The sequence below is a fragment of the Drosophila mojavensis genome, unplaced genomic scaffold, assembly GCF_018153725.1.
Source record: "Drosophila mojavensis isolate 15081-1352.22 unplaced genomic scaffold, ASM1815372v1 contig_136, whole genome shotgun sequence".
Classification (NCBI taxonomy): Eukaryota; Metazoa; Arthropoda; class Insecta; order Diptera; family Drosophilidae; genus Drosophila; species Drosophila mojavensis.
In genome coordinates this window covers 23947501-23969437 of record NW_025318667.1, presented here as the reverse complement: position 1 = coordinate 23969437, position 21937 = coordinate 23947501, and the positions used below count along the sequence as shown (strand labels likewise).

Genomic DNA, 21937 nt, shown 5'->3' with positions numbered 1-21937 from the left:
TTGTTTGTGGACTTTGTTTTTAATTTGCCTTTTTCTTTGCACCTGAGCTATGAGCTCACCGTGCTGCGGCTCGTCCTGATCCTGGCCCAAGGAAATATGAATAATTTATTGTTGTTATTGTTTTTTTGTGGTTTGGCTGCAGCTGCAGCTGTGGTGCTGCTCAGCAAAAGAAATGAGCGTACCGCAAAAGGCTCGCTCCCACTCCCACAACCACAACAAAGCGAATTGCAACCAAAAAAAGTTTTTCTTCTCCGCCTTTTGTGCATTCGGCCTTTGGGTCAACTAATTTATGCGGCCAGCTTGTTTGTTTGCCTCTTCTTCTTCTTGTTGTTGCTGTTGTTGCTTGTTTGTTTGCTTGCTTGTTGGCCAGAAATACTTGATAATTGTTTAAATCGTACTTGCACCACAAAGCACAACAACAACAGCAAATGAAATTAAATCAAGAAATTGAATATGAATGATTCGCCAATTACATCCAATCGCTCCTAATTGACAAGCGGAAATGCATTTTCCATCAAATATCAATACTAAATAGCAAACTATTCCTGTATTGAAGTACATAATTTGAATAGTAAATGCTAAAACTAAATGAATTAGCAGGCAGTTGAGGTTAATTGTAAGATATTTGTTTTCATGTCACTATCTTGATGAAACTTTCAGATTATGAATATAACAAAGATATGCATGTATTTGCCAAGCACAAATCTCTAATATTTGAAATACGCCTTTTACAAATGTAAGGGTGAGGGGGTGAATTAGGGATGGAGGGTAAATGCATTTAAGTATACATATAAAATTTGGAGATTCTAGCTTTAAAGATGTTTTCGACAATGTTTTTAATCGATAACAAAATAACGGGACAAGTTATCGATATTTAAAGCAAAGCTAGATATGCGCGTGCTATACACGGACCTAGGAAAAGAAATTTCAAGTCTCTAACTCTTATATATTCTGAGATCGATGCGTTCAAACATACGGACAGACGCACAGATCGACTAAATCGACTCAGCTCGTCGCTGAGTTTGCCACGCCTCCTTCTGCCTGTTACATATATTTAACAAAACCATTATACCCTGACTTCCCATTCTCAATGGGTTCAGGGTATAAAAATAAGTTAAAAGCTTTCCAAGTAGTTGAGGCTCATTGCAAGTTCATGGTAAGATCAGTGTAGTATATTTCGAATACGCAGAGGCTGAAGTTGGAAGCTAAGTATCAGACTTACCAGACAGCCGAGGTGCATTGTAAGTACATTGTAAATACAGTTTAGTGGAAATTAAAAGTTAAAGTCAATTTAAAGAGCGATTGACATTTCTTATAGTACAGTTTTATGAATTCTAAAGAGGATGGAGCAAATTAAATATGAAATTCAGATTAAGTTTAGTTAAAGACTTACCAGACAGTTGAGGTGCTTTGTAAGTGCATTGTAAATACAGTTTAGGGGAAACTGAATAGAATGAATTTAGATTGAAATTGATATTCATTGGGAGTATAGATTAGTGTAAATAAAACATAAAATTCGAATGCAGGCAGTTGAGGTGCATTGTAAATACATTGTAACTGTAGCTTAGTGGATTTAGTATATCTAGTAACTCGAATTGAAAGTGAAAGCTACGCTTAAGACTTACCACGCAGTTGAAGTTTATTGTAAGTGCAGCTTAGTATATTTCGTTGAAATTGAAAATGCATTTTAGTGGATTGAAAATGTCTAGCATATACGACGCTGCTCCCCATAAACATGCTCCACATAAGGAGCGCGTTCTGAAGGCTCGTTCAAGTGCGCAGCAGAAACGAAAATACGAAACTAACAGACGGACTTGACAGCTCTCATGAAATATGTATCAGCTGGGAGAGAAATACATACACACACGCACACGCACACCCACGCACACTCGCACACTCGCACACTTTAGATATTATAAGAACTAGAAACGGCGTTGGCAACTCTTTAGCTGTAACTTTTTACACCGGCTCGCAGAGGAAATGGATTCGTGCCCGGATTGGGCCCCGAGTCGCAACATGTGAATAATTTATGTAACAATTGCGACACTTTTTTTTTCTTCACATAAAGAGAGGGTGAGAGAGGGGGGCAAGCAAAGTGTGGACCTAGCGACTACAAGTTTAATGGCATTGTTGCTCGGTTTTTAGCCATGGTCCTGGCGCCGGCCCAGGCGTGTCGTAAAAGTAAATAGAGCGAGTGGAAGACAGTGAATGCAAGACGACGGCAATGGCAACGGAACGCCGGGCACTCCGGCACTCCGGCTCTCTGGTAGATGCAGCCACTCCGCCACACTGACAGACAGCGCTTTGGCGACCCGCCTAACTGAATGAAATATGGCTGCCTAATAAAAATTGTATGAAATAAAAGTGATGACTTTCACTTTCGCTTTCACTTTCGCTTTCGCACTGCCAGCTTGCCATTGGCTTAGGCCCCATCAACCGCCTTGGGCCGGGCCACCCATAGCTTCGCTGCGGGGCATACGTAAAGCGAAACCTCCCAAACTTAGCACACAGACACATATGAAACTCGCACTCCCTCACTCACTGTGTTTGCATTTTCCTACACTTGTTGCGCATCACTAAACACCGTCTCCGATGTGCGGGTGGCAGTTGCCAAATTGAATCCTGAATTTAGCCAAAAAGTGTCTGAAACTATGAAAAGTTAAGGTTAAACTGGACATAGAACAGAAGTAATACTCGTAATAATAACAATAATAAAAATAATAGTAATAATGATGTGCATACGCAAAAGAAAGTGAAATTGGAGGGTCTAGGGGGGTCTAGGGGCGGTCGAAGGGGGGGTTGAATGTCAAGATTTCCTTTAAATATCGATAACTTGTCCCGTTATTTTGTTATCGATTAAAATGAAAGCATTATCGAAAATGCATTTACCCCCCATCCCTAATTCAAATATTAGAGACTTGTGCTTTGGCAAATACATGCATATCTTTATTCATAATCTGAAAGTTTCATCAAGATAGTCCATCCACAAGAAAAGTTATTAAACAATTAATTTCCCATAGTAAGCCAAGTCTGTGTGTGTGCGTGTATGTGTGCATATGCGAATAATTATTGAAATATCAGTTGCTCGAAGGGTTCAGGGGATCTCGTAGTCGGGCAGTCTCGACTAGAGCTTTCTTACTTGTTCGACTATTATTTTTTCTTGCACTAATCGCTCACCTATTCTGTTTCTACTGCTTCTTCTACTACTTCTTTTACTAACACATTTCCTGATTCTTCTCCTACTACTTCTTCTACATTCTTCTTTACTACTTCTGCTGATTTTACTGTTCCTCCATCTTCTTCCACGTATTATTTCTCTTGAACTGACGTAGTTTTCTTAATTTTTATTGTTTCTTCTGCTACTATTTCTACTACTGCAACTTCTGCTTGACCTTCAACTTCTTCTGCTTTTACTTCTTTCTCTACTACTACTTCTTCTTATTTACCAACTACTCCTGCTAATTTTACTTATTGTTTTCCTTCCACTTGTTATCCCTCGTCAACTTCTTTTTCTGTGTCTTTTTCTTCGTTTTTACTTCTACTACTATTTCTAATATTACTCTTTCTACTACAACTTTTGCTTGATCTTCTACTTCTTCTACTACTACTTCCTCTTCATACTTCTATTACTACTTATTCTTCTACTATTATTTCTTCTTCAAATGTTTCTTTTTCTATTGGTTCCACTTCTGCTCCGTTTTCTATTTGGTCTTCATATTATTATTGAACTCCGTGCATTTCTTCCTCTTTTTGCATTTCTTTTCTACTACTTCGCCTTTTTTACGGCCTCTACTAGAACTCATTCTAATTGTTCTTTCCTACTACTTCTTGTTTTCCTATTTCATCTACAGCTACCTCTACATGTTCTTCCTCTTATTTGACTATATTTCCAGTTCTCCTCTTTCCTTCTTCTTCTTTATTTTTCTCTCATACTTCTCATTAGAATAATGCTTAGTATGCACATTGTGAATGCTCGAATGCGTAATGGACGTTGACGCTGCCCCCATGCATCCCCAAGGAATGCACTTTGGGGCTGGTCAGCCAATTAGAGAAATGAGTGGAGTACTACAAACAGCCCACACAGACACACACACAAACACACACACAGCGAATGTGCATATGCAGAGTGTAACTTATTAAAAGTCGCTTGGATACGCGATGCCACAACTTAATTAAATGCATCCATTGGCGGCATGCGGCATGTGGCATGGGGCATGGGGCATGCGGCATGCAGCGTGCGCAATGTTAGGCTAACAAGGCATAAGGCACAGCGTAGACAACAGCAGCAATGCAAACAAACTCTCTCATCTGGAGACGTCTGCCGCTTGGCCACAAAACACTCGATGCATGCCGCATGCCTTCCGAAAAGAGGGAGCAGTCTGAAGGGGGTGTGGGGAGGGCTAGGCTCTCAGTACTCTTGGCCTGTCTTAAATAGAGTTGGATTTTTGTATACCCTACCTACGTAGCTATTCCCAAGAGAAATGCAGTCGTCTGCATTAGACGACGACTGCTGTGCTAACAGAACTATGCTATACATAAATGTTAGCTCATAAACTATAGAGTGAGTCAAGTCTGGCTGCTACACGCCCTAAAGTTACCCTAAGTGAAGCTGCTTTCAAAGTAAAGTGCCCCTAGCTGCTCTATATCCATCTCAGCCAGGGTATAAAGTCTTCGATAATCCACGGCCTATTCTCTGGGCTTCCATTTTTTCAACTAGTCCGCACGAAAGTTGTTCTGTTGCTGCATTTTTTTCTTATACCCAGCAGCTATTTGATAAAGGGCATATTGGTTGTATAGAGAATGCATGTAAGAAGTATCTTGGAAGTATTTCAGGAGGGCAATCTGAGTGGACTTAGACAGGCTCATCTAACACTCTAGAATAGTTGGTGATAGCTAATATAATTTCTTTATATTTTGAGCTACAAATAATCGATAGCTTTTCGATATATCATGAAATCGATATTAGTCTATAAGTATGTATGTAGAAAAGGCAAATTTCGAATAGTTAACTTGTTGTCCAGGGTATCTGGCAGCTGGGCACTCTCGCTTGCCGCTGACTAGCTGTTATAGTTGTTCTGGCGTCGTTGTTGTTGCTGTTGTTGCAGTGGCTGTAGTTGCTGTTGTTGTATGCAATAAATTGCGGCACTTGAACAAAGTTAATAAAGTCACAAATAGTTTAAATATTTATTTACGGTTTTTCGGTTTGGCCAACAATGTTGCGCTCTTTGTTGTGCTAAGTACAGAGCTGGTTGCGGGTTAGTTGTTGTTGTTGTTGTTGCTGCTGTTGCTGGTTGTTAGCTTACGTGACGTGGTGACGACTACGTCGGCTGGCAAAGTGCGAAGTGGTAAATGGCAAATGGCAGGCTAAAGCCAGCAGCGAGGCACAAACAAAAAAATGAAGAAGGGAGCACGCTTAAAGCTGTCGAGTTACTGGAGACTGCTATGGCCACAATGACATTACAACATCATCAACAGTTAAGTCTAACATATAGAGGACAACATACACATACATGTACATGTACATGTACATGTACATGCATGCATGCATGTCTTGTACCATATAGTGTGGTGTATGCTCTCAACTTATGCAAACATTCATGTTTTCGTGATTCACTGAAATCGTTGTGGAAGTTGTGTTAACTTGGCGCTGTTAACATATGCTGTTAATAGCGCTGTTAAAGTTGAGCTGACAGCTCATATTATGGCACTCTTGTACATATAAATTGTTAGTTCAGTTGTTGCAATTTAACCATTAGCCATGTTAACCTGATGTTAAGCAGCTGTTAATATATTGTGAGTAATATTTGACGCTTTAGAATGGCATTTGGAGGTTATGAAAGCACCCACTTGAACCAATTCATATGCAAAAATTCATGTTTTTATCAGCTCTTAATATGCAGTAGTTGAAGTAGTGTTAACATTGTGCAATTAACATATGTTGCTTAGAGCGCTGTTAGTGTAAAGCTAATAGCTCGTTTTAAATCTGTAATTTCAGCAGAGCTTTTAGAATTTTTTAAGCGTGTTCATTAACATTTACAATAGCCATGTTAGGATAATGTTAAATAACTGTTAATACACTGCAACGATTCGTTAGCGCTTTAGATCAGCAATAGATATGTCAGCAGAAAATCTTGTAGAAATTTTTCAGCATGTTCAGTAACATTTACATTAGCCATGTTAAGATAATGTTAAATGTCAATATACTGAAACGACTCTAGCGCTTTAGAGCAGCAATAGAAGGGTTACAAAGCAACGTCGTTGCCAGATTCTTGCTGAACTTTTGATTTTTCATTTATAAATTTTAAAGAGTCCTTTCTATGCAATTCTCACGAATGCACTTAAGCATACATAGAGTCAGGAATTGTCGTCGCTTATTATAAAATGTTGCTTAATGGACTCGCAGCGAAGCCAAACTGAAAGACGTCTGTGTTAAATGATTGCGAGGCTGTAGCATATCCTTCGGCTTCCGCCGGAGAATTAAGCAAACTAAACGAAATCCTGCATGTGCTGTAAAGTGACAAATGTTAGGGCTGTTAGAAGCTGTTGCTCGGCAGTGAAGGCCCCAGTTGAAGTAGAGCCACGATAACGTTAACCGCACGTGCTCCGGCCAACCGCCCGCCCCGCCCACACCACATGCTACGTACGGCCGGGCCACGCCTCAATCAAATGCTAAGTTGCCACAATAAATGTAGGAGAAGACAGAAATATGGCAAAAGTGGTGAAAGTTTATTGCTAGCTGCTAGCTCGACTGCTCCACTGCTTCACCGCCCCGCTACCCCGCTGCCCCGTTGACTTCTGCCAGCTGGCGGCAGGCGGCAACAGTCAAAATCTTTGGCATCCAAAATCTGGCCCGATTGCCGCCCATGGCCCGACGGCATCAGCTAATGCATGGGCCAAGATGCTGATGCGTTCGGCCACGGCGGCAGTGAGCGGTGCGCGGTGCGCGGTGCACGGTGGGTGATGGGCGATGGGCGATGGGCGGTAGGCGGGGCCAGCTAGCAAACAAGTTGCTACATACATGCGATTTATTTTTGATTGATATTTGCGTAACTGTCAACCTCGGTGATTGATTGAAGGCTTGCTCTGCCTCCCACCACACACGCACACACACACACACACACACCTCTCTCTCTCTCTCCCTCTCTCTCTCTCTCTCTAGCATCTCTATGGGCAACGTTTGCGCACTTTTTTGTGGCTCTGGCTTAGGCAACGTGTCTCCTGCCTGCTCACCCACCTTCCCACCCACTTATCACGTGCCCCGCGCGTCTGCACTGAGCGTTTTGAATAATGCGTAATACGGAATATATAAATGGCCTCTGTATGCGTGTGTGTGTGAGAGAGAGAGAGAGAGAGGGAGAGAGAGAGAGCGCGTGTGCTTGACAGACGATTTGCATTTTGTTTTTGGAAATCGGCCGATGACTTTTGCGCTTTGTCATGATGTACAACACATACATAAACACATACATACATATATACATACATATCTGCATAGCTCGACTGCTGGAATACAGATACGGAACGATATATTTGATTTATGCGGAGCAATGTGTGAAGTCAAGGAGATCTCAAGCAGCCATTACGTTAGATCCATATAGCTATCGATCCGTAAATGAATCTTGTTTATAGGTTAGTTCAATTGGGGCTGGAGCCTGTAAAGAGGAAGGACGAGGGAGAGCGCGAGAGAAGACAACTTAATTACTAATGCAATAATTATTTGGCTAAGGACCGCCCGAAGTGGGGCTAGCTCTGTCACCACATCCCACACCGCTCCCCTCGGCCTTCCCCTCTGAGTGAGCGGCTCTATAAATTCGTTGTCGTTAGTCGCCTGCGGCTTCCACTCGATGTCCTTGCGATTTATCTTTTTAAGCCAAAAACATTATTTTCTTTATCGTTCGCATTGCCGGCAAATCTGCACAATTAACACACTTTATGTGGCCCAATGGCAAGGGCGGTGTGCGGCGCTGCGGGGCGTGGCGGGGCAGACCCAAAATGTGAGCAAATAGCAAATGCTTTTGGCCAGCCAAATCTCAGCGGCTCATAGGCGCTGGGACAATGCGACAGCTGATGAAGAAGTCAATGCCAGGGATAATTATGCTGATGAACTTGACGAGCAGCCACTAGCTGGGAGCAGGAGGCAGCAGGAGCCGGCCACGAGCTGGACCCAGTGACGCATTGCCTCATTAACGCAAAGCCCACGCGCTTATTTTTCACAGAGTCCGGCTGAGCTGCTGCTGGGTTTCAGTTTTAGTTGGAGTTTCCTTTTTGTGGGGAGCCTTGTGCCTGGGGTCTAGGCACGATTGGCACGCATGTCCCATGAAACCAAAAATTGTCCTTTTAATTTGAATGCGTCATTTTTCAGCCGTTTCTTGTTGGGTTGGGGCTGGCGGGGAGTGGGGGAGCGGTTCATCAAAGGCCACATGAAGCGAACTTATTAAGCCGCTTTCATTTTTAATTGTGCGGACGTCTTCTATTTGCCATTCGCAAATATTATTTAAGAAGAAGAAGAAGAGGAGGAAGAAGAAGAAGAAACAGCGGCAGCAGCAAATCGTTTGCCTGCTAAACATTAATTGTGCTGTTGCTTGTAGCTGCTTCTGCCCCAAGTCAAAATCCACCTGCTTCGACCCACTCCGTCTTCTGCTCCTGCTCCAGCTCCGTCTCCTGCCACAACTGCTGCAGCCAGCAGGCAAGTGCAATCAATCACGCAAAATTTAATTAAAAATTGTATTTTTCTCTTCTTTTTTTTTTTTTTTTTTTTTTACTTATTTTCGCTTTTATTTTCTCTCTTTGCCAGTTTTAACTTTGATTCTGATTAGATTTCAGTGCTTAAGGACGCGTCTTTGGGGAAACCATAGTTGCGCCCTAATAGAATCTTCAATTTTCTATGGAACTCCACTAGGCGCTTTGATGTCTCGAATTCATTTATTATATTTTTATTTTAGGAGAAGCCTAAAAATATCAACCTGCTGCCAAAAATAGAATTTCAATTATATTTTTGGCTTTATTATGAATTGCCAAAATCTTGAGCCAGGAATCCGACTATATTTTTATTGCTCGTCATGTAGGCTCTTTAGGCAACACTCTTTTGACTCACGAAAATCGTAATTGAATGGAATTATCTGGAATTAACACACATCAAGTGAAAGTCTTGACTGGCGTTTTATTCTCCTCCCTTGAATTTTGTTATATTGCTTCAGGTTCCACGAACCTGGCAGGGTGCTCTATTCCTACGACTGCTCAGAGCCTGTTCTGCGAACTAAGTTTAGTAATTGCCTGGTGCTTGGGAGCAGTAACTGGTGTTTGTCCACAGCTGATCACTACAATTGCCCCCGGGTAGGGCAACTCAGAATCAGAGTCAGAGTCAAACTTGTGGCTAAAGTTCAAATGGCAAGTGATTGGCCTGAATGAGAAGTGTGACAAATGATGTGAATATATTCTCTAAAGAAACTACTACTACTGTACTTACATATATATGTGTGCATATGAACTTACAAGCTTCCAAATTCACGAAATGTACCAAAAAATCATGCTCACTCGCTCTCGCTCTGGCTAATTTCGTTTTTGTTGTCTCGATACGATTGATGGTTCGCACTCGTTCGCAAAGAACTCAAAAAGAACTCAAAAAGTCAATGCAAACGCTCTTCACACTCTCACTCACATTCACATGCACACACACATGTTTAGCGAGCACAACACTCACACACATACCAATGCAACCACAACAGAAAATATTTAACTCAGCCAAACGGTTAGGGAACGACAAGAGCGAAACGGAACAGCAACGATTGCTAGCCGATCAGGAAAGAGCTCGTAAAAGAACCGATGCTCTCTGAGTGTTTTCTCAGAGTGTGAGCAGAAGGCTTTTACATACATATGTATGTAAGCATGTACATATCTGCAGACATTGTGAAACGGTCAACAGTCATTTGCGAGCTATGTATGCTTAATATTGCATTGCCTATGTGCAGTTTTTTGCATTGTCAATTGCTAGTTGGTTCTCATCGTCTATTGGCAATGCATAACGAGCCTATCTGATTGGCCCCAATAGCCATCTCGCTCATACTCAGCTACAGGCGAAGCTGTGTTCATCAATAGCTATTTTCGCCACCTCTGTCTTTCTCTCACACACAGAGTGAGAATCAGAGCAGACAAAACAGTGATGAGAAGAGTTTAGCTAAGACACAAACTGAATCGGGTAATATTTTTACAGCAGCTCTATGCAAGCACTCAGCTTGACACCAATACTACAGCAAGCGTGGGAGCCAATCAGAATATGGAAACCAGACTCTAATACATCACGTACGTTATCATTATATATACACGATTAGCTGATGCATAAAGCGATGTCTGACTTTATTACCGATACTCCAGTTGTCTGAGCTTTGCTCTGATATTCATTAAAATTATGAAGCTTGCCCCAGGCCAGTCAACATATCATATACATACATATTTATATATGAAATTTCTTTCATACAAACTTTTTTTGTATCGTATTTCTGTGGGTCTGGGTCCACCTCGCTTGTCTGGCGTCTGTTTGTCATTTTGTCAAATGTTGCTCAAGCAGCGAAACAAATTTCGCTCAGTTCGATTTTTTTGTTTTTAATTTGACAGCTGCGACATTTAATTGCTGACAGCTTCAGGAGTCAGGCGTCTTGGCCAAACCGCTGGGGCGAGGGCGTGGCTCTTTGCCTTGGCGCTGTGGACGCTTGCCGAATGGCAATAAATTGCAACAAGCGCTGCTAAGTGTGCTACGATTGCTGCCCCGCCATAGTGACTCGTTTCTACTATGCACATAAATCATAAAAGTGTGCGAGTGTGTGACAGTGTGTGCGAGTCTGTATATACATGTGTGTGTGTGTGTGTGTGTGTTCACTAGAAATGCATGTTTGGGGGATTGCCATCAGTCAAATATGTTTAAGTGTTTCTCTATGTTAATGCCGTTGCCAGGCGGTGTATCTATGCGTGTGTGTGTGTGTGTGTGTGTCAACTAGTATTGCCCGAGTATGCAACCTGTTATTGCACTACCACACACACGCACACACTTACACATACACGCGCTGACACCCACGAACAGTCACTTGAAGCCAGGCGAGAGACCCAGAGGAATTTTCGAGTACCATTTACATCTATGAGTGCAGCAGCTCACTCCCTATGTGTGTGTGTGTGTGTGTGTGCCAACTCTAATGCTTTGTGCCTGGCCAGCACATTTATCACACATTGTGCTGCCATTTACGCTGTTTGCCATTTACCAGTATTACAATGACATTTACATTGCTGCATTGCCATACCTATAACACACACACACATACACACACATACACAAACACATTCGCAGAGCAGTCATAATCCATGCGATCCCCTTGATAGCCGATATAAATACACTGAAAGACAGCGCTGCGTCATATCATACTGTGAACAGCGCAGCATCTGGCAACGCCAGCTCAGTGTTGTAAAGAGTTGCCATATTTAGCATACATATTTAGCGCACTTTAAATATATACGCATACTATATTTGATATATCTATATACGTTAATATATTTCTCTAACTCTCGCGGGGTTGCCACACTTTCCATATTTGGCTTTTCTTTAATATATATAAATGTTGTATATGTACAATATACATATATGCACTATATGGATAGCTGTATCTTGCATATACTTCGGGGAGCAGTCTAGCATCTGCATCTGGCAACGCTCGCAGTCATCGAGTTGCCACATTTGGTAAATTTGCACATTATCAAGTTATACTCTCAATTTACAGCTCAGCTCTTAAACTTCTCCATTGAGCATTCACACACTTATTTAATATAAACTAAAATTTGTAAATTTAAATTAAGTGAAATTATTCTTTAACATCTGCTTGCCTAAGTTCCATGTTCAGTTTTCTCACTTTATCTGAGCTAAACTTGAAAATCCATACATTTTTCACAGTGTATATCAAGTTTTGCAGTCAGTCGTCGCTTCATCTAAATCCCACACACACACACACACACAGCCAGACAGAGACACACATAGACAGATGCAAACTAACCTCAGAGCCAGATCAATTTCGGCTGCCTCGCCTAAAATGTTAGCAGTGCTTGAGAACAGCTTAAGCTGCATGGGCATTGCAGGCAATCGGCTGCTGCTGCTGTTGCTGCTGCTGCTGGGTCGTTCGGGTCGTTCTATCAGTCGATGCGGCCTACTTAACACCAGGCACACACAGAGAGAGAGACTAAGGGCGACATCTTGCGGCTAGAACTGCCAACTGGCAAACGCTTTTGGTATTGTTTTTGCCTTTTGTGGTATTATTTTATTATCGCATAGCGCCGCTTGCCAAAACTGTTAGCTGGGTGGCTAGCTGGCTAGGTGGTTGGGTGGTTGGATGGGTGGCTGTATGGGGTGGCTAGGTGGCTGGGTGGGTGGCTGTATGGGGTGGCTTCTGTGGCACCACTTGACGGCGGCTAAGCAGCCGTCGCCATAGACAACATCATTATTGTCACACTTAACTGCGCCATTCTGAAGTGCAGCTGCAGCTCGTCGACTTGTTGAAGTGTCGAATGCGAAATGCGAAATGCAAAATGCCAACGGCGAGCAGCCAAGGCCCGGACGGCGGCAAGGGCAGCTGTGGGGTGGGCAGGGTGGCCACTGCAGCTACAACTGAAGTTTCCATTCGGTTTGGCGGCCCTAAAACAGATGCGGGCATGCCCGGTTCCGGCAGCCCGAGCGCTGCCTGTAAATGACTTAAGTGTCTGGCATTTATCTAGACTGAAATGTGTTTTTCAGGCCGGCAGCAACAGCAGCAGCAGCAGCAGCAGCAGCAGCAGCAGCAGCAGCAGCAGCAGCAGCAGCAGCAGCAGCAGCAGCGTTGACATTGCCCTGCCTCGCCGCACCTGTGCATCGCCCCACGATGCGGCTGGGCTGGGCTGTGGGTGGGGTAGGGTTAGACGGCGGTGGTGCATCTGTTGTGGGTTAGCGATTTGCTGTGCTGGCTTTGGCACATCAAAGTTTTTGCGCAAAACTTTTTACATCAAATTCATTTGGTAAGTGAATCCCAATTGAATGCCAAATGACTTTTCAACTTTGCAGCACGAAGCTCGTAGCTCGTAGCACGAAGCACGAAAAACAGCATGAAAATAATAACAAAGAAAACTAGAGATATATATGCAAGTCGAGATACAATAAAGAAACAAATGACGAGGCGCTGGGGAAGTAAACCGACTAAGCAATGCTCTAATCGCGTGAGTTGAAAGATCCCTTAAAGGAACCCACAAATATGAAAGAGTAGTTAATATATTTCAATATGCCGCTTTATGTGGATAGAAAAAGACGCAGGGAATTGGGACGAAGCTATTCGCTTGCTTGCGTATGTGGGATGTGGATATTATATAGCCATATGTCTATCCATCTCTCGCCCTATCTCTCTCACTCTCTCTTCCCCTCTCTTCCTCTGACTCTGTCTCTTTCTCTCTTTCTATCTCACTCACTCGCTCTGTCCCTCTTTCGCTTTCCATCTTTCTCTTTTGCTCTGTCTCTCTCTCTATCATTTTCTATCTCTCTCTATTTGCCTCTCTTTCTTTAACTCTCTCTATCTCATTCACTCGCTCTCTCACAATCATTTTCTGTCTCTCTCTATCTCCCTCTCTATCTCACTCTAACTCCCTCTCTATCTCACTCTATCTCCCTCTGTTTGCATGCTATGAATAGTACACTCTTTGAGAATCGCATAGAGGGGTCAGAGACAATAGATTTAAATTTTGTTTATATATGAAATATATTATGAAAAATATAAAATATTCTTCATAAATTGGTTTAATTTGAGATTCGCTAAGCAAGGCTCACAGATATTTTTCATTTTGCATAAATACACAGTTTGATTAATTTTCTCAAAAAAAAAAAAAAAAAAAAAAAAAAAAAAAAAAACTATCAAATTGTAAATCTAAGAGGCTTAATGCTTTGATAATTATATAGAACGACGTACAGGCCCATGACCGTAACAACTAATAATAATAAAAATGATAATAATAATAATTATATACATATAAAAAATGCACTTGATGTTCGCTGAGATTCACATAGAAGGGCTCTGCATACATATACACACTCATATATAATTGCGTATTTGTCATCTCTTGTAGCCAACAGTCCTCTCTGATAGACAGTGTACTAATATGTGCTCGAAATATAAATTCTATGGAAATTGCATAATTCTTTTGTGCTTTACTTTTGGCTATAGAAATTTGTGCTGAGCCGCTTATTGTAAGAGGTTTCTTGTTTTTTCTTGTGGCTTTTAAATATCTTTGGCAGCTGGCTGGCTGTCTGGCTGGCTGGCTACGAATGCGAATGTGAATGTGAATGTGAATGTGAATTTAAATTCCAAGTGAATGACCCGGCTTTTTCCAAACTCACTTCTGTACTGTGTGTGGGGGGGCGGGGGAGGGGGGTCGGTGTCGGGGCTTCGCTTTTAGTCAAGATACGATTGCAGAAAAGTTGCCAATAGAAATGAAACTTTAGTTGTTCTGAGCTAGTGAGCTATCCACTGTCCACTGTCCGTTGTCCACTGTCCGTTGTCCGTTGTCCGCTGTTGTCCGCCTCTTCAGTTCTTAACAGTGCTTAATGTTTTGGCACACAATTTAAAGTATGTCCTTTGTGCTACTTACACGTTTTTGGTCCCTGGCCGAGCGACAAGTGTGCGACATGGCGCTTGGGCAAGATTTATTTAGCTTTTGCTTGGCCTGTCCTCATTAATGTGGTTGCTCTTGTTCTACTTCTACTTCGACTTCTACTTCTACTGCGGGCTCTTCTTCTCCTCCTCCTCCACATCTTCTTCTTCGGTTTCATTGTTGTTGTTATTTGTGCTGGCACAGCCTGCCATTTTCCAAATAATTACACATTTACATTTTCATAGACAATTTCGGCGCAATCATGAAATCAACTTCATTTCACTTCTACTACTCGTAAATAAAGTCAACACGACGGGCCCCGAGACACGACGGCGTGCGGTAATAGAAGCGGAAACGGAAGTCAATGCTGCCGTTGCCTTCTCTATTGGTCCAGGGATCTTGGCGCTGCCAAACGCCGTAGCCGTAGCCGTAGCCGCAGCCGGAGCTGGAGCCGGAGCCAGAGCCGGAGCTTTGCTCGCCACGTTTCCACGTGAATGTGCGAGGGGTCGACTATTTCGGCCATTGTGGCCGCTTTATCTGGGCAGCGTTTGCCGTTGATGTTGATGGCTATCTTTAAAAAGCCATAAATCATTTGCTGCACACACATAGAGTGAGCGAGAGAGTGAGCGAGAGAGAGCCCCTCTCCTCCTCTCCTCCCTCTCCATTCGAGTCCAACTCTCTTTGTGTATTGGACATTTGGTCTAGGCTCTCATCCGGTCGCTGTAATTAATCATGGGCCAAGGCACTGACTTAATTTTTCTTTTGATGCCCTGTACTCATTAAAAATTGCTGAAGAGGGTATAATTGTCCTGTCGAAATGTAGGTAATGGTCGAGAGAGCTACACCCCCCCCACCCCCCTGCCTAATAAATGTGAACTGAGTTTTCGATTTGAATTTCTCGTTCATGCAAGGGAAATTTCGACTCTTGAGCCGAGCCATTGCTGCGTATAGGGTATGTGTTAGTCGTGCATGCTGTACTAGCGCCATTTTCGTAGATGTTTTTGCATATTATTTGGCATTTGCTTTGCTCCATGTATTTCTCATGTCTCAAACTCGTCGCTGTTTCAATTTCCTCGCACTTGTTACGTATGCGCAGCCTTGAGGCCACTTGGATGGATGGATGGATGGATGGATGGATGGATGGTTGGAGATCAAGGCGAGCCGTGAACAAAATCGATATACTCTATGGGCTGCCTGGGCGAGTATGAGCAGCAGAGACCAGAGTCCAGTTGGCTCGCGCTGCGTATTAGTAATATGCAACAAGCACAAATTACGCATACGCCGGTTGGAATTTTGTTTTATTTTGATGAATTTGAATTTAACGAAATTGCAGGAATTTTTCTCAAATAAATATCTCTGTTGTGTGCGAAATAAAAATGAAAATAAATACTATGAAAAGCAGACAAAATATTGCCCCTTTGACAGGAAACGAATATTTTATTTATTAGCCCCGGCAGCAGGACTCTGCTGGCGACGTTGCAATGTTGCAATATTGCTTTGAGCTAAGCTGTTGCTCTCGTAAGCGGGGCTAGCTGGACACCTGGAGATGCTTCAGCTGCAGACTGTAAGCCCAGCTGATTTCCCAGAGTATCTGTGCATCGTGCATATCCTGAAACTCACATTTATTGGCATCAAATTTGACTATCAAATGTCTTCGAGCCATGTCCGAGAAATATTTGCATTTGACCAGGCATTGACAGGGACGTTTATTAGTTTTTGTCTTTGACTTTTTGTTAATTGCTTTTAATTGTGACCAAATATGAAGGCAAGCTGACAATGTTGTTGTTGTTGTTGCTGTGCGTTGTTGTTGTGTTCAAGCTAAATTAAATTCCATGTGGCTCTTGCCGCCCAAACCGCAGAATGTTATTGCAATTGCAATTGCAATTGAAGGACTTGCGGGCGCGCGCCCAAGTGACTCGCTGACGACCGCAAATGCTAGTCGTGTGAGTTGCCGTTGAATGCGGTTGAAGAGGCGCCGTAATTGAAGTTGTAGCACACGCACACACACACAGAGAGAGAGAGAGAGAAAGAGAGAGAGAGAGAGACAGAGAGAGAGAGAGACAGAGAGAGAGAGAGCGAGAGAGAGAGAGAGTCGTGCACACCCACAACATGCATAAGCAATTAATTATTTAGAGCCTAATAATCAAACGATGCTGCTGCTGCTGCTGTTGTTGCTGCTGCTGTTGTTGTTGTTGTTGTTGTTGTTGACGCACAAAACACATACGATTACAATTAAAGCTTACAAGGCGTCGAAATGAAGGCACACACACACACACACACACACACACACACACTACACTCAAGCTCAATTGACTCTGTGGCCAAAATGCTCAACTAGCCACGGCTGCTGCTGCTGCTCCTGCTCCTGCTCCTGTTGCTACTCTAGTTGCTGCTTTTGCTGCTGCTCCTGCTCCTGCTGCTACTCTAGTTGCTCCTGCTGCTGCTGCTCCTGCTCCTGCTGCTACTCTAGTTGCTGCTGCTGCTTCTGCTCCTGCTGCTGCTACTATTTTAGTTGCTACTGCTGCTCCTGCTCCTGTTGCTACTCTAGTTACTGCTGCTGCTCCTGCTCCTGCTGCTGCTGCTGCTGCTACTCTAGTTGCTGCTCCTGCTAGTGGCTGTTGTTGTTGTTATTGCAAGTTTATGAGCCGCACCGCCCGTTACATTCGTCATGCGGCCATTTTGTTGCTGTTGTTGTTGTTGCTGTGCGAGCGAGGCAGTCAAACATTTCTGCTTATTGTTATGAGCGACCAAGCGACCAATTATGTTGCACGCACAAACACACCCACACACATACACACACACACACACACACACACACACACGGGAGGGCTCTGACTGAAGATTTGAAGCGAATGGCAATAATTTCCAAACGGCGCCCCATTTAATGTCTACAAACAATTAGAACTTTTTTTTTTTTTTTTCGTTTGCTACTCCTGCTGCTGCTGCGGCTCCTGCTGCTGTGGTTTGCCTGCTCCTGCCCGCGCGGCCACTGTTCGGGCTGTTTGCTAACGCCGCTTTAATTTAACAGCCCGAACCACCAGGCTCAGGCTCTACCCTGTGCACCACACCCCCCCTCCCAGCCGCTTTCTCTCTGTTGCTTCGCTCATTTACGCCATGTCCGCCAGCAGCCTCATTAGTCCTGCCAGCTCCTGCGCTCAAAGTTGCCAAGTTGCCCGTTGTGCAGGCAAAAGCAATTCAAAACAACAATTTTTTTCTCCTTTTTGTGCAGCGCTTCTGCTTCTTCTTCATGTCGGGGGCTTCCCTTGTTGTTTTTTGTTTTCTTTTTTTTCTTTTTTTTTTTTTTTTGAATTTATGCTTGTGTTTGTTTGTTGCTCGTCTCTTGCTCTCTCTGTGTGTGTGTGTGTGTGTGTTTGTTTGTTTGTTGGGCAGTTCTGGTTATTGCTTGCCTTTAACTAGCACTGCATGGCCAGCTCGCAAAGTTGGCCAAGCACTTGCCGCAAACAAATAAGCTCTTAAATACCACAAGAACTCATGTCGCAACTGAGCTGCCAAACAGTCGAACAACCCAACAGGCGAGCAGTCGAGCAACTGTGCCTGCAACTTCAACAAGTTGACTCACATAGTTCTCGCTGACGACTTACCAAATGGACGCATTGTCATTAAATAATGCGAGAGACTTCCACTAAAAATATCGAAATATCGAGCGAGACTTTCTCGAGCTGTGCTTAGGCCTAAGCATGCGAAGAGCTTCATCAAAACTAAACTAGAATGTGAAACGTTTGGGATGCAATGACTGAATATCGACTATATTAACGATGCATAACAATGTCACTATATTCACGTTTATTAAACACATAAATAGCATATCAATGTATAGACTAGAAATGTTGATTTCAACTTTTATGCCTAGCTATCGCCTAGTCTTCATTCAATGAGCTGTCACAAAATATCGAATTATTCATAGACAACACATGAGAGAGAGAGCTGCTTCAAGAGAATTTGTTAAGCTGTACTTAGTATTAAACACCGACCCTCATTCATAATCATATCATCATATAATGTCAAACGGGCATATTGGCTTTGCTATATTAAGCATTTCAATAGATGAGAGTAAACTAAGAGAATATGCAAGATTTCAGAAGATACATCAAGTCAATCCAAAAAGCAGTTTCATCCCATATACATAGATATAGATATAAGGTATAACTAACCAATTTTATTGTATATTAATTTAGTGAAACATTAAAAATATTTTATAAAATATTAACCACGCTAATACATATGTATATAGATAAATAAAAAATTGAAAGAAGTAGTGCGAACGAGTACTGTTGAGGATTGATCTCGAAAAACTCATCATCAAGTGGGCATTTGAGCTAACGGTAAACACAGTCGTCGGCTGATCGCGCATTTGTCTCTAGAATAAGAAACCGAATGTTCTGGATTATGAAATAGACGCAAACATAGAAGCATAAGGAGACATCCAGAACATTCGATATGCAGTAGAAGTAGGTATATAAGCGTGCTGTAAGTCGAGCCAAAGTTCATTCAGTAAGTTCATTGTGTAAGATCAATGTCAGTGTGTCGGCTCGGTTAGTTAAGTTCAAATCGTCGCGGTACGTGAAGAAGTGTACTTGTTACTGAATATTGTGTTAAATAAACTTTTTGCGTTGCGCCTACATATACCGTGTTTCATTTAAGAAAAACCTTCAACAGGTTATGGGCCCAGACAGTGCTAAATCGAGTGCAAGTACAAAAGTGAATTAGTGGCAAATTTGTAACTAAATAAAGACAATGAAAATGGAGCCATTAAATATGAGAATTGAACGATTACGCGACAAAGACAATTGGCATTTGTGGTGTTTTATGATTCGTACGCTATTGGAAGAAGACGACGATGTTCTTGCCGTTTGTGAAGGTAGTTTGACGTGTCCGACACAGGAGTCTGCAACATACGAGAGAGACTCGAAAAGGTTCTTGAAAGCTGATAAGACTGCAAGGAAAATAATTATTCATTCTATCGAGAGAAGACCGATGGAATTGATTGTAAGCTGCAAAACAGCAAGAGAAATGTGGATAAAATTGAACTCAGTGTATGATATGAAATCAGAAGAAAATTTATCGGCTATTCAGAAACAGTTTTTTGATTTCAAATGGATTGAAAGTGAGAGTGTGGACTACAATATTTCAAAGTTGGAAGTTTTGTGGAGCAAGATGAAAAATCTTGGAAGTGCTGTGCCTGAAACAATGTTAATGTCGCGAATCCTGTCATCTTTGCCTCAAAAGTTTAACTATTTTCATAGTGCGTGGGATTCGGTCGAAGACAGCAAAAGAACATTGAACAATTTGACGACTCGTTTAATGACAGAAGAAATGCGGTCAAAAGAACAAGAAGTGGTACCTGAAGAGTCAACAGCGTTAGTCGCCGGCAACGGAAAAAATAAAAGAGAACATGAAAATAAGAAGAAAATTATGAAGTGCTATAACTGCGGCGTGATGGGACATCTGAAGAAGGACTGCTACAGGTGTTATATATGCAAGAAGAAAGGCCACAAGAGCAACACCTGTCACCAAAGGAGAAATGCAGGAAGTCAAGCGGAAAATAATCAAGGAGAATCGGGTGAATCATCGAGGAAAGGATTGATTGCGAGCAGGGACGGCAGAGAAGATGACGTGTGGGTGATCGACTCAGGAGCTTCTGATCACATGTCAAGGCGTCGAGATTGGTATTCTACTTATGAAGAATTTTTGGAGCCCCTGAGGATAGGCGTAGGTAACGTTCCAGCGCCACCGCCGCGGGTGCTCAGCGAAACGCAAAAGCAAACGCTCAAGAAGCTCAAGTCACGACCACGCAGACGGCCCGACTGGTCCGAGATGATGAAGGAGGTGGAGAGCGGCAAGAAGCTGCGCCACGTGGCATGCAACGACAGATCTCAGCCCATATTGACATGCAAATCGATGACCAAAGTGGACGATAAATTCATCTATGAAACAGAGAAGGACAACTCGCACAACAAACTGCTCAAGCAAATCCAGGGCGGCGTTCGACTGAGGCCCACGCAGACAAACGATCGCAGCAAGCCCATATTGGAGGGTCTGCGCAAGTTCGGACGCCAGATGACCATCGAGGAGCAGCTGCACAAGTCCCTGTCCAAGGTCAATATGCTGAGCGAGGCGCCCAGCAGCCATGCGCTGAACAGTGCGAACAGTGGGTCGGCGAGTGGTGCGGGCAGCTCCAGGCCCAGCATTGTCTTGACCATGTCCATCGATGAGGAGAGTCCCGATGAACTGGACGATATCGACAAGTTGCGTGACGATTTGCAGAGCACCAAGCAGATGCTGGCGCTGGAGCTGCGCAACCGTGAGGCGCAGGAACGTGAGAACAAGAAGCTCTTGGCCAAAATACGTACGCTCGAGACGGAATTGGAGCGTGAGAAGTCGCGCGAAAAGAATCTGGAGTATGGCTCCAATGTTATTGTAGCCACCATGGACCCCACGCCCACATCCGAACAGACATATGTCAACTCACTGAAACGTGAAGTCGAGGACGATGATTACTACGGTGAGAAGGGGAGCAATCATAAGGGCGGCACATTTGATGGCTCGAGAAGACCGAGCGATCCACTTTTCGGACGCGACAGCTCACCCGAACTGGAGCTGGAGTTGAGCGAGAGCGATCCCGATGAGCCGGAGGAGAAGAAGACAGAGCGACGCGAGCGACGAATGGGCAAGGAGGTGAAGGTGCTAAGCAGCAAGCTAACCAAACTGAAGGTCAAGGAGGAGGCGGCCAAGAAGGAGAAGGATGCGCTGAAGCAAGCCATGAAGAAGAATCATGTTATACTCAAAGAGGAGAACAAAAAGTTCAAGAAACTGGAGAAAGAGGTGCAAAAGATGGCCGCATCGATGAAGCTGGACGATGGATCGATGCCGAGGACAAAGAAGAAGAGGAGGCAGCCGAAGAGGAACAGGAGGAGGAAGAGGAAGAGTCCGAGGAGGAGTCAGAAGAATCCGAATCAGAGGAGAGCGAAGCAGAACCGGACAGTGAATCCGAGGCAGAAGATGCTCCCAATTCCGCCAAGAAGAGCAACTTGGAGCCGCGCGTGAAGAAGCACGAGAGTCGCTTTGCAGCAATGAAGAAGTGCAATGTGCTGCTGCAGGCGAACGTGGATAATTTGCAGGACCAAATTCACAGGTGCGCTCCAGAGCTACCAATCTGCACTGAACTGGATGCGGTGATTGCCGATTTGGGTTTCTAGGCCCATGAGTCACAATATGAAGGAGATGTTGAGTTTTAGGGAGGGTGTTGAGGATTGATCTCGAAAAACTCATCATCAAG

The 21937-nt window shown here is 43.4% G+C and overlaps 1 pseudogene; it reads left to right on the top strand.

Moving 5' to 3' along the window:
* Positions 1-20416: 20416 nt before the first annotated feature.
* Positions 20417-21937, top strand: part of LOC26528120 — a 1555-nt pseudogene continuing 34 nt past the window's right edge.